This window comes from Diachasma alloeum, unplaced genomic scaffold (assembly GCF_001412515.2).
Source record: "Diachasma alloeum isolate Michigan unplaced genomic scaffold, Dall2.0 Dall_scaffold_00550, whole genome shotgun sequence".
Classification (NCBI taxonomy): domain Eukaryota; kingdom Metazoa; phylum Arthropoda; class Insecta; order Hymenoptera; family Braconidae; genus Diachasma; species Diachasma alloeum.
Window position 1 is genome coordinate 376,241 of NW_021680682.1, and position 14,015 is coordinate 390,255.

A 14,015-nucleotide genomic window follows, 5' to 3' on the forward strand; every position below is an offset into this window, starting at 1 on the left:
TAAGTTCACTATTGATAAATGCATTGGGATCGCCCTCCTCCCGAGCCAATCGACCTAAATGTTCGTTTAGATCGATGGGTAGAATGTACGCGTCTAGTGAAGGTAAGAATATATGGTAGTTTCTATCAGTGTAAAATTGTTCTTTAAGGGGGAGGATTTCTCCGATGCATTTGGTCAATAGTTTATCCCTGGCCCTCAGTTGATAGGGACTCATTTCAAATAGATTGTGAATTGTCTGGTATGTCAGTGTTCCTTGGTTTGTGAGGACTTTGGCCAAGAACGTTTTACAAAGAAATTTGGCTCTATCTTTTATCAGGGTGAGCTTAGATTCACCGATGAGACCATTGATGGGGGTGGTGCACCTGTACCCAAGTGCTAATCTTATAGCGGTGTATTGAATTCGCTCTAGTTTGTCTATCATAACTTGAGTGCTGGGAATGTACACAAACAGTCCGTAATCGATAATTGACCTGACAAAACTTTTATATAAGGTAATTAGGGTAGAGGGATCAGACCCCCACCATGTTCGTCGGAGAAACTTAACAATATTTAATGCTCTGAGTGTTTTCTGTTGTATTTTGCTAATTTGGTACTTGAAATTCAAGTCGCTATCAAAGTGTATGCCTAAAAACTTCGCGACAGGGCTAGGCGAGATCTCGATGGTGTCTATTTTGATTCGAACTTTCTCGTATCTAATTTTTTTGTTGGTGAATTGTATCATAATTGTTTTCGCTGGTGCTAGATCGAGGCCTAATATCTTTAAGTTTCCTGACAGTTGGGCAATTGCGCCCTCCAAAGTTTGTAGTTCAGTTGGAATACCACTGTACGAACAATACAGAGCAATGTCATCTGCGAAGAGTGAGGATTTAATTTCTGAGCTCACGTTTTCCACTATATCTTTAGTGTAGATGGTGTATAGTAAAGGAGATAGTACACCCCCCTGGGGGACGCCTTTGCGAACTGTCAAGATTTTGTCTTCAAGAATATCTGAGTGGATGTATCTTTCGTGTGTTAAGAATTTGCAGAATCGAAGTGAATTCCGTGGGTACCTTATCTCCACCAATTTTTTAATTAGGATTTTGGGGTTGACATTGTCAAAGGCCCCTTGAACATCGAGAAATGTTGCTATGGTTTCCTTCTTTTCTTTCAAATTAAATTTAGCGTTTAAATATAAATTACTGAGGTTGTCAATACAAGATAGTCCTGGCCTAAAACCAGTTTGACAGTTTGGAATTATGTTTTCAGTCTCACACCACCGCAAGCGATTTTTAACTAGAGTTTCGAAGAGTTTGGCACTACATGAAGTCAAAGATATTGGCCTCACATCTTTGTTGTTGGGTTTCGGGACAAAATGGACGAAGGAGTGTTGCCATTCAGGACGGTAGTCCCCTGTTTCAAACATCTCGTTAAAGGTGTCAAGGAGAACTAGTTGTAGAGTCGCCGGCAGTCTCTTTAGCAATTGGTAGGTTATTCCGTCTAGGCCAGGAGCAATTTTGTTTTTTTTTGTTTTGAGAGCAAAATTAAATTCGGAGTATTCAAATGGACGGTCTAGTCTCTAGACTCTAGCTCTAGAATTGAGCGAGGAGCTGGGGGGACGGGGGAGTTGGGGGTGCACCCTGGAGGGGCAATTTTATTCAAGGACGTGATCGTTGATTGTTTTAATATGTCAGGACCTCGAGGGTTGTCGGGATCGATTTTAACCCATGCATTTTGCAAAACTCTGCTAGTTCTCCAGACATATTTACCGTTAACCCTAAAGTCGATACCTTCGGCAAAGGCAATAAAACATAATTTTTTTTTACGTTTGAATAGTTTTGTGGCAAATGCAACTGACCGTTTATAGCTAATCATGTCTCGTTCTAACTTGGTGAATTTCGATTTTTTAAAGGCGGCTTTGCGAAGTCTCGTAGCTTTGGCACAGTCCTCGTCCCACCATCTCACCGGGTTGATGTGAATTTCCGGAGGAACGGTTCTCTTTCGTGGAGTACATTGTTTAACTGCCTCTGTCACAGTTTCTATGTACATAGAATATTTTTCAGAGGGTTGGAGGTGGAGGTAGGATTGTTCCAGGAATCGTGGGAATGATTGGGTAAGGAGCTTGTCCAGTTTCTCCCAGTTCGTGCTCGCTGAGGTGATTTTGAGCGAGCGTTTATGGTATATACTACGTTCAGTTGACAGAGACATAAACACTGGATAGTGGTCGGATCCCCAAGTTTCGTCATTTACATCAACTTCAATTTTTTCTGCGATGTCGGGAGTAGAGAGGACTAGATCGAGGTTGGAATGTTTGTTTCTCTGAATGTCTAAGTGGGTGAGGGTGGTGGAGTTGTGTAAAAATAAGTTCTCCGATTGTATGCACTCCAGTAACTTTTCACCATTGGAGTCACATTTTTCACAGTTCCACGAGGGGTGGTGGGCGTTGAAGTCTCCCACCAGAATGCTTCGAGGATAAGTTCTTGTTGTTGACGTGATTTTTCGCCAGAAGTCTAGCTGGAGTGTTGAACCTGGGGTTCTGTAGCACGCGAAGAGGGAAATGGGTTCAGATACGTTGATTATTTGGATTCCAGCGATTTGCACATCTGGATGGGGGTCACTAACATTGTCCAGGATTCTCATGCTGAGATTTTTTTTTTTATATAAACGCAATTCCGCCGGTGTTGACGTCTTTATCCTTACGATAAGTATTAAATCCCGGAAAGCTAAGTCGTCGAGTATCTAATGGATCGATTTTTGTTTCCACACAGATATTGACGTCGTAATCTCTTGTTGATAATAATACGTCTTCGTAGTGTCTTCTCAGTCCTCGAACGTTCCAAAACATTAGCTTAAGGTCTTGTTGTTTTGAATCCATTATTAGGAGATTATTTGTTTGAACTCTGACTTGTGGAAGAGTCAGAACCTTCATCTGTCACTTCATCCAATCGATTTGCCAGTTTTGTTATTGCGATTTTAATCGTCTTATCGTCTACGTGAATAAAACTGTATCGGAGGAGGATGATAAGTTCTTCAATAATTTCCTTGTGTTCCTCCTTGATTTTTTCTATGTCTCGTTCACTTTGCCATTCTATTATCAATTTTATAAACGTGTCGTAATCGATGCAGTAATCAGAAGCTGACACCGTGAGGTGAGCTTGGAGACGTGGAGTCTTGGAGCGGATGAACTCCTCCGTGAAAACTGCTCTTCTTTGGGATCTGGTAGATGAGTTGGATCTGTTTTTCCTGCTGACATGTCTTGGAGTTATGAACCCATCAGCATCTGTTCTCGCTGTTGGGACTGTGGGTGAAGGAGTCGGTTTTCGATTGTTTGTTGTGTCAGTCCTGGTACGTTTAATTTCTTTGTCTTCTTCAGTGCTCTCCGCTTCCGTATCACTGGTCTCACCTGCAGTACGCCCGCGTTTAATGGAATTTTGTTCGACTATCATCCCATTGTCTATTTCTCTGTCATCGCGAACGAGTAGGGGAGGGAAACCATCCTGTGAGGGGGTTTCCACCGGAGGTAAATCAGGATCGTTGTACTCAGTTTCTTCTTCCATGACTAGAACTTTTTCCTGCAGTTGGAGCTACGTGGTTCCGGTCGCACTTTGGGTGGAGTTTTCACGTTGTATTAACGGGCATTTGTTTCGATAATGCCCGACCTTCTTACAGTTAAAGCACGCCGGGCTCTCGGTTGATGGAAAAATCGTGTAGTCGAAGTTGCTCCATTTCAGTTTGATAATATTAGGTAGTTTTGCCTCATCGGTAGGCTCGATGAAAACTTGTCTCCTAAAACTCTTGACGTGTTCAAATCCGGGGATTTTCGATCCAGTCCCAATGTAACTAATTGGGGATACTGTTTCAACTCCTAACTCAGAGATTTTCTTCGCGAGAATATCGTGGGGTAGGGATGGGTGCACATGTGAGAGGGTGACTCGCTTCGATTTTGCAATCAGCGGACATATTTTCAATTGTTTATCGTTAATCATCAGAACTGTTTCAGGAGAAATCAGTTTGTCGACAGTGGCAGGAGAATTCACGTACATACATATGCGTTTTCCTTTGGTACGTGAAGTGGCAAAGACGTTTTGACGACCGATGAAGTCTCCAATACTTATCATGTAGTCACCGACAGGGACACCTTGAATCGATTCTATCAGAATGCCACAGTCATTGTTGGGATGATAATCATTCGCTAGCCTTTGGGAGTACGAGTCGCCTTGCCTAGGCGTCTCATTGTTGACAGTGTTTCCATTGATTCCCCCAGTTATCCTTCCATTGGGGTCTGACATTTCTAACTCATTAACTAGCACTCTCAGGCTAGTTAATCTACTGCTATTCCACTTAGTGGTGTAAAGGGGAGAAGTCCTCTCCTCCCCTCTTCACAGATGCACTTTTTATAAGTTCCTGGTTGTTACTCTATGAGCATTTTCCTAGTTGTAACTGATCACACAATACTCTACTAATTCAGCGCACTAAACACAGAGCAACGGGACGAAATTATAAACACGTCTTACTCGGTTGGCGGTCAAAGACCGAATCCTCGTTGTCATTTATGGTGAAAAATCGTTCACCTAGATGTAACCTGGCCGTCATTTTTGTGCTCCGTTTTTTCATTTTTTTCATGGATTTTTTCAGAAATTTTTATAAAATTTTGAAGAACGCCGAAACGGAAAACGAAAATTTAGTCAATATTACCTTAGTATGTAATTGTCAAAAAATCAGAAAAGTTTCGCAGAATTTTTCAATTTATTATTATTATAAAATCTATAAAGTGGTATAGTATAGTATATTTCGTTACGAGTGCGGAAAAAAGTTTTTTGGCTCGTAGGCGGTTTATAGCACGAGCCGAAGGCGAGTGATATAATTCCATGAGGTTTTTGAGCTCGTGAAATTATACATGATGAATGTCACGAATGTTAAACTAATTAGCGGGAGAAAAATCAACTGGTTCTATCTAGATATAAGGTGGTCGTCAATATTTTTTGGTCATTTTTAGGACATACACGGAATTCCGTCACTTTTTTTCTGACCACAAACGGTCAGTAATTGACTTTCGGTCAGTTACGTATAATTTACGTGTAAAATTACGGTAAATTGACCGATCAGCTTTGTCCGTTACATCCCTAGGAAACTTGCTCTCGTCTTCGTATAGTATAGTTATTTTTGCTACTAAATTAAGAGAATGCTTCCGAATGGTCATTTTGCTCATTATTTTCTTCTATGGTACATAATTGACTGCTTATTTTATGTTATTGAATTGAATGAGATTGACTTTTAAACAATTGTGTCAGATTTTCAATTTAATTGACTGTTATTATTATTGTTATTCTTATTATCCCTTTCTTTCATACATGTGACCCTTTGTAATCTAAGGGAGATTGATAAGACCTATATATAATTTTAATAAGGACCTTTTTGTAGAGAATTTCAAGGGCTATAAAAAAGGTCATTATAAACATTTTGCTATCTTCATTGTAAAAAAGATAATTCAAGGTTAAAAAACTGAAGACAAATCTGATAGGTCTGTAAATTCAATTATAGAGTAATAGACGATTATAGATAAATAAATAAGATATTTGGAATATTATTATTATTATTATTTTTTATTAAGCATTTTTAAACCTTAGAGGTTTAATTTGCATACAATTAATATAATACAAAATTTTGACACTTAGAACTTTGGTTACATTGGTTTTAAATTTTTATCGACCATTTATCCAAGAATTCACTAATGATGACAATGGATTTTTTGTCTAGTCTAGCCAAAAACTCTCCAGCGCAGTATGGTGGAAAAAAAAATTTTCCGCATAATTTTTTTATCATTATTTCTCTAGCATTATTGTACAATGGATATTCCCACAAGACATGTTCAATATTCTCCTCTTCGTATCCACATTTGCATATTGGGGAGTTAATGATCCCCACTCGCGCCAGTGATTCTGCTAGGCTGTGATGATTGGCCCTGGCTCTATTGACCCACGATATGATTTTTCGAGATAACTTTTTCCTTTTGAACCACGGTTTTCTTCTTCTAGTATAATAATATTTGAAGTAGTTGATTCCTTTGGTTTGACCAAGATCAAGAGCCAGGTTCCAAGTTTTGTCAAAAGATTCCGACTTGAACACCTCGCGGAAATCAGTGAAAGGAAGTTGTATAGCTTCATCACTGTCGCGAGTGGTGGCTTCTCTCGCTAGCCGATCAGCTGCTTCGTTACCCGCCACCCCCATATGTGAAGGAACCCAGACCAATTTTAACGTACTATTGTTGTGTTGTACAATTTGTTCATACTTTGTCTTAACATTTAGTATAAATTTATTTGATTTGATACTTGTTGTTGGCTGAGAAAGAGATTGGAGAGTACTTAGAGAGTCGCTAATTGAAATAAAATTTTTGTCTGAGTGCATATGCGCAAAGTTCACAGCCTCACTAATTGCAAAACATTCCGCTGTATATATAAAAGCTTTGGGGTTAATAGACAAAGATTTTTCGACATTTAACTGATGGCAAAAAAAGCTGAACCAACAGAGATACCACCAGTCATCTTGCTGCCATCGGTGTAAATTTCTATTGATTCTGGCGAATACTTATCTATAATAGGGTTTGGATTGTTATGATGAGCGACATGAGTTCTAATAGTATCTCCGAGTCCAGCATCCATTGGTAATGAGTTAAAGGCGGTGTGATAATCACTATTGTAAATATTGAATCGGTAGCTAGTGTCTAGATTTTTTAACAAATATTCTATTTCTTTAAAACATGTTTTTAGGATGAAGAGTCGAGATGTGGAAGGTTTAATTTGAGCAATTTATTCCCCGATGGTGGTAGAAATCTGGAGATCGGTATTTGAAAGCACTTTCGTTAGATAAGTTTTACAGAGGAATGAAGCCCGATTCTTAATTGTGGGGAGTTTGCTTTCGGCCAGTAAGATGTTCACGGGCGTTGATATTCTATATCCCATACAAAATCTAATGGCAGCGTATTGTATTTGTTCTAATCTAGAGTTATTAGTTTTTCGCCCAGGATAGTAAATAAACAAACCATACTCTATTATCGGGCGTACGAAAGATTTATAAAGCATGATGAGAGTCTCATGATCAGCCCCCCACCAAGTACCCCGTATGAATTTTATAATGTTTAAAGCCTTAAGGGCCCCCTCTACTGGGTTCCCACTTTGTCGAAGTGAGGGGGCTCGGTCGCGGGCGGTGGAGGTCTTAAGGACTACCGCTGCCCGCGGTCGCTAAGAGGAGTCCACCCAATCCATGTGTGTGAGCGGCGTAAGCCATGGCCTCGGCCATACCGTACCTAAGGATGCATGGCACAAGGGGAGCCGTATCGCTAACGGTGCCTCTCAGAAACCTGGGCGACCTCTGAGAGTAGTCTTGGGTGTAACCCACCCGAGACAAGCCAAGCCCTGGGCAATCGCGGCAATGCACCAGGTGAAAACGCTTAACCGCGGTACTCGTGGGACTAAAATGGAAACCAATTTAAAAAATCTTAATATTGAAAAAGCAACTTCGGGTGGGGCCAGCGATGGCGAACACACGAAGTCTGACAAGGCTGACCAGTCTGGTACCGATGTGAATCGGGTCAGACTGAGTGGAGCCGAGAGAAGACGTCGCAAGAGAGCGAAGCTGCATCAAACCTCGGGGGCGATTGCAACCTTGACGGATGCAGCAGCGAAGGTCGATGAGGGAAGGGGGGAGGGGGCTACGAGGAAGGCAATAAAACGCCTTCCATCAGAGCGTACTACGCCAAGCCCCTCAGTCAGACCGAAAGAAAAGAGAATGAGAACGCAGGATCAGGGCACATATGCTCAGAACACTACGAGCTCATTCAAGTTTGCAGTTATGCCGGAGTCATATCCGGATCAGAAACTGGGCACTGAAGAGGTAACGGAGGTGAAGAAACTCCTGAAGAGGGCCATTCTGGCGTTACCTGACGGGGTGAAAGCACCCACCTTCAACGGTGTCTGGGAAAGAGAAGGTGTGGCAATGGTGTGCTGCACTGATGAGGAAACGGGAAATTGGCTGAAAAGCCTTTTCCCCGAAAACAAAATAGCTGGACTTACTGTACGTGTGGTCGCAGCCTCGGAGCTTCCCAAGAAGCACAGGGTTGTACTACACGTGGAAGACCCAGATCTAACCGCTCAAGAAGCACTGTGCTTCCTTGAGAAACAAAATGCAGGACTGCAGGCCAGAGAGTGGGTTGTCGCTCGGGGCAGTGAGAGTAGGGACGCGAAAAGTGCCCACTTCGTTGCGCTGATAGACGACCGATCACTCTCTGTTCTGAAAGCCTGCAACTTCAGACTGCACTGCGGGATTCAAAAAGCAACTGTCAAGCTGCTTGCGAAAGACCGTGGTGAAAGTCAGAAGAAGGGTACATAGAGGTACCAGGAAAGTAGTCATCATTATGGCTGCAACCCGGGTGCACATTGTACAGATAAATTTGCACCACAGCAAAGCAGCCTCGGCTACTCTAGTCAGGCTGTTAGCTGGGATGCAGACTGTCATAGCAATGATCCAGGAACCATGGATAGTGGACAATGCTATTAAGGGCCTCAGTGGTTGTGGCAGAATCTATCACGCAAACACTCAGGAGAAAATTAGATCTTGCATTGTTATTAAAGGACTAGACTCTTTCTTCTGTTCACAGGCTAGTGAGGGAGACCTGGCTGTGGCACAAGTGGATCTGGGCCTGGGACAAGGCGAGGAAATGAGCCTGGTTGTAGGGTCAGTTTACATGCCCTATGACTCGGCTGAACCACCTCCTTCGAAAAAAGTAAAGGACCTATGCAACCATGTGAAGGAAAGGGGACTTGAACTCCTGCTAGGTTGTGATGCCAACTCGCACCATGTAGCATGGGGGAGCACCGGCATTAACGGCAGGGGGGAAAGCCTCCAGGAATTCATAATGGGGGCCGGTCTAAACATCCTTAATAGGGGGTCAGAACCTACCTTCATAGATCGGAGACGACAGGAGGTCATAGATATCACTCTGGGGACGGATAGAGTGGCAGACATGATTGGGGACTGGAGGGTCTCAAAGGACCTCTCAGCGTCCGATCATCAAACCATAAGAATGTCCATCCACACAGTGAAAGAAACGGAATGGGTGAGAAACCCAAGACGAACAAACTGGGGAAATTACCGAGAGAGTCTATCTGACAATCTCAGGGATATCATCCTCAGATTTAACAACAAAAAGCAGCTGGAGGAGGCTTCGATTGCCCTAAACCAGGCCATCATGGACTCCTTCGAGACAAACTGCAAGCTTATCCCGAAAGGGCAGCCCACTGAGACTCCTTGGTGGTCAGAGAGGCTCGGTGGGCTGAGGGGCAAAGCTAGAAAAGCTTTTAACAAAGCTAAGAACATGAGAGCGGGCCCCCGTAAGGAAGACGCATGGAAAACTTACAGAGGCTTGCTCGCAGATTACAACAAGGCAATAAAGGCAGCCAAAGAGGACTGCTGGAGGGCTTTCACAAGCAATGTGGAGAGTCAATCGGAGACCTCTAGGCTGGCAAAAATCCTTGGAACAAACAAGACTCCATATCTAGGGAGCCTACAGGCACCAGATGGCAATAGACGGATTCATGGATTTTTTGTGAAGAGCCATTTTTTGTATGCAGCTTTACGTAATCTTATGGCTCTATTGCATTCATCATCCAACCAAAACACTGGATCTGTGGACTTGGTTAGTCACTTGCTTTTTAACAGGGGTATGCTTTTTAACCAAAGTGGTTAGATTATCGATGAAGAATTTGTACTTTTCTAAAGGAGCAAGAATATCATAATCAAGTTTTAGAAATTTTTCGTAAGAACTTTCGAGATCCTTAGAAAGCTCAGTCCATTTAATTCTGATAGACGTGAGCTTGAATGAGTGCTTACGATAAATATATTTTTCAATCGAAATCCGGGTAAACACTGGAAAGTGATCAGATCCCCAACTATCGTCACCAGCGGTCACTTCAATTTTTTCGGAAAATGTACTACTTGATAGAATAAGATCTATATTGGATTGACTGCGTTCATCTCTGCGCGTAATTGTGTCTGGATTTTGAATTACTATATCATTTTTTATAATACTCTCAAGGAGTCGATCACCATCAACAGTGTATTTATCACAATTCCACGCAGGATGTAATGCATTAAAATCGCCCATTAGCAAGCAACAGTCGCTAGTATTGGTGAGATTAACTATCTGATCCCATACATTTTGACTCAAGGTATTGCCTGGAGGCCTGTATAATGCAAATAGATTGAATTTGGGGATGGTATTAGTTATTTGAAAGCCTGCAACTTCTACTAAAGGGCTTGAAATATTAATGTTATCAATTTGTTTGTACGCAATGCTCGTTCTAATAGCTACCAAGAGTCCTCCTCCGGGTCCATATTCTCTGTCGAGCCGTATTATTCTGTGACCAGGTAGATTGATTGGAAAGGTGTAAGGTAGCGGAGGCAGTATCTGATCAGTTAAGATCGGCGGGCTCAGGTTAAGGTGAAAAATGAGAAAACAGCAAATAAAAACGGAGTGAAACTTCTTTTAAAGTGTAAAACAGACATTTAACATCAATTAAAAATCCACTTTTGAGCTACAAATAGCAAATAATTAATAAAAAAATAATAAAAAATTAATAGAAAATTCCGCCTTGGCGGTAGTTTATGATCACGATTTAGTCGCATGAGGTAGTTTTTGATCACGAGTGGAGGCAGTTTCTGATCATTGGGATGAGGAGAATAATGACTTAATTTCCTACTTGTTTCATCTCTAACTGATCATTAAATTATTTTTTTTATTATTAATAAATAATCAGAGGTAGTTTTTAGCCTAAATTTCACGTTTATTCAATGAAAATCAACTCGTGGCATCCCACCATTTTTCGATACTATTTCCATCGTTACAACAACGATAATTACCACCATGAGGGAAAGATAAGGTGAATATTTACATTGACAGATTATTAAAATGACATTTTCTTAAAAAACTGTCAGTTGGCCTCAATTAATCCGAGCTGACAACTCATGAATCCTCCGATCAACAAATACCGACAGGTTAGAATTCAGGCGACAGTTATTGATCACCACAGTAATTATTGAAAATAATTTTTTTATCTATTTTTTATCATTCTGAGTTGTTCTCCTATGATTTAACTTGAGATTTATATCATATTTATGATCATTCGGTACTTACATGGTAAAATTTGAGTGCTGAAGCTTCAGGTACACACTTAGCTCATTCCACAAACAAACGGCGAAAATGGCCGTTTCCCGCGTTCGCGCGCTTCTACCATTTATTTTTGACAGTTTACAGTGGTACCACTGCCACAATTGAGATCACTAGCGAAAGCAGGGATTTTATTCTTTGCACTGTTGGTTTTACCTTCTTGATCAATTCAACTCAAACTTCGCACTTAATAAATAAATAGCCGAGTGATCAAGTACTACCTACTGATCAGAAACTGCCTCACGATGATGTCCAGGTTTTTGGCGGCTGCTTGTAGTTCAGATAGTCGAAGTCGAAGGCTGCGGCAATTCCAGTAAACAATTCTCAATTGATCACTACGCCATTGAGTGGGTTGAGTCTGATTTTGACAATTAGATATATTCATGTTTAAGACGAGTGATAGCTGCTGGCTGATGAGTTGCAGTCAGCACTAGGATTTTCTATGCATTTAATCAATGCTGTCAATCGTCCTTTTATGACCTTGCTATCTAAGAATATATATGTATGATTTAAGCTTCTTATTAAGGCCGTTGTGTCAATGGTGTACGTCTTAAGGTAAGCTTCCAGATCTTCGTGTTTTCGAGCTTCCCTAAAGAATTCAACAAATCTCTCGTAATCAACTGGATACAAATCTGGAGAAACTGTCATCTGGGCCTTTAAACGAGGAGATTGTTGACGAATATAATCCTCAGTCAGTTCATTCCTCCTCCTCTTTGTTTTGGGTGTAATAAAAGTGTCATCGACCGATAGGCTGTTGTGCTTTGAGTCTGGTTTGCCTGGATGAGCGTTCCCGAGTCGAGGTCGCTTGACTACGGGATTAACCGATGTGCTTGGCTTATTGGAGCTCTCTGGTGTTGATGTAGTATCCTCTTGATTCGTTGGTAATATTTTTCCTCCGAACAGTTGTCTCTCGTCGTAGGGATCCTCGATTTCCTTATCTTCTTCTCCTTGTTCATTATTTGTTTCGCTTATTTCCTGATTATTCTCGACGCTTTGTGTAAGTGTTACTTCTACTTCCATGATGGATTGAGACTGCGAGGTTGACTAGGGGCAATTTTTAGCTATGTGTCCCATGTTTTTGCTTTTGTAACACGCGGGATTATCGATGAAGGCTGGTGTATTGTAAGTGTTTCCCTTGTACTCAAGACACACGATCTCTGGAAGTTTTCCCGCATCTTCAGTCTTGATGTATACCTGTCGACGATAATCTTTAATGTGGCTATACCCTGGCTCACTGATATCCATTTTCATGCTAATGATACTGGAGGTTGTTGTGATCTTCAAATTCTTGAATTCTTCTTCGATAACTGATTGAGGAATGATGGGGCTGACCCTGGATAGAATTACTTTGCTGCTTTGCGTAACGAGCGCCTTAATCTTAAGTTTGTATTCTCTAACATACATTTCAGTTTCAGGAGCAGTTAATTCTTGGACAAACTTTTTATTCTTGAGAAACACAAAAATACGGTTTCCAGGCATTCTGTGAGCAGAGTCAATATTGCTAGGTCCAATTTTCCTTCCAACAGAGATCATATATTCAGCAATTCTAATTCCTTGTATTGATTCAATAACAATGGCTTGATCATTTTCTAGAGGCACTTCCTGGGAGAGAGATTGAGCGTACGAGGTTGGGGAGCCCACAAGGTCGTTTCTGCTATTCATTTCGCAGAAACTGGAATGCAATTGCACTTCACACTGGTTTTATATTAATATAATATTAACCGTATAATTTAGCTAAGGCATGGTAAATCGCACCGGAGTAAGACAGTCGTACACACTTAAATGTGACAGATTTGAATTACTAAGACGGAGCGTAATCAAAATACGTCTTGCTCCGACGAGAGTCGGAACAGCTATCCGAATATTATTATTGTTCTATGAATAAATTAAATATTAAAAAAAGGTCCTATAGTTTTTGAAAACTAAAATTCACTACCGTTTAATTTTGCCCCACTCTCCCCTTTTCTTGAAAATTGAAGAATACATTATATGATTTAGTTTACTAAAGTTTACTAATGTTTTGATAGAAAATTCAGATGAGTTGAGGAATTCTCATCCTTCTGCTCTTCAAAAATTTCGAATTCCAATGAATTTTTATTATTTTTCCCCTGTATCGAAATCAGCCACTGCTTTGAAAATATTTAGACAACTGCTCATTAAATTTCAGTTTTCTTTCAACTATTTAGCTTACTAAAGGAGAGGAAAATGTCACATTTTATCTCAAATCATTCGTTCCGGTGTTATACACTGAGAGAAAAATCGTCATAATATCACAAAACTAATTTCTTATGCCAAATATTTCATCTCTTGAGGAGAAATTTCTTGGGATAAGAATTTTTTGTACCGTTCCATTTTGCCCCGCGTTACATTTTGCCCCGCCGTTCCATTTTGCCCCACAGTTCCATTTTGCTCCACCCTCCCCTACATTTCAGTATTATCAAATATTTTATTCACCATCAATCGAAAATTTTAGCTAATAAATTCTATAATATTTTAAATTTGGGACATTCCATGACAACTCAGCCACACCGGATTTTTTTTTGTCTGGAAAAAATCATTGAGTAGGTGCATTTTGAACTACTACTATAGACAGTGATCATGCAAAATTTCATTGCCCTGCCACTTTTTGTTTCTGAGATAATCATTATGAAACTTGAAATTTTCAAAAAATCATTACTTCTGAATGGAGCATCCGATTTTGATAAATAAAAAAAGCAAATTTTCGTTTGTTTCGTACTTCAAGATAAAAAATACTTCAGAGCCGTCAAGAAGCTCCTAGACCGGTTTTTCGAGAATTTTTCGCGTTTTATTTTTTTTT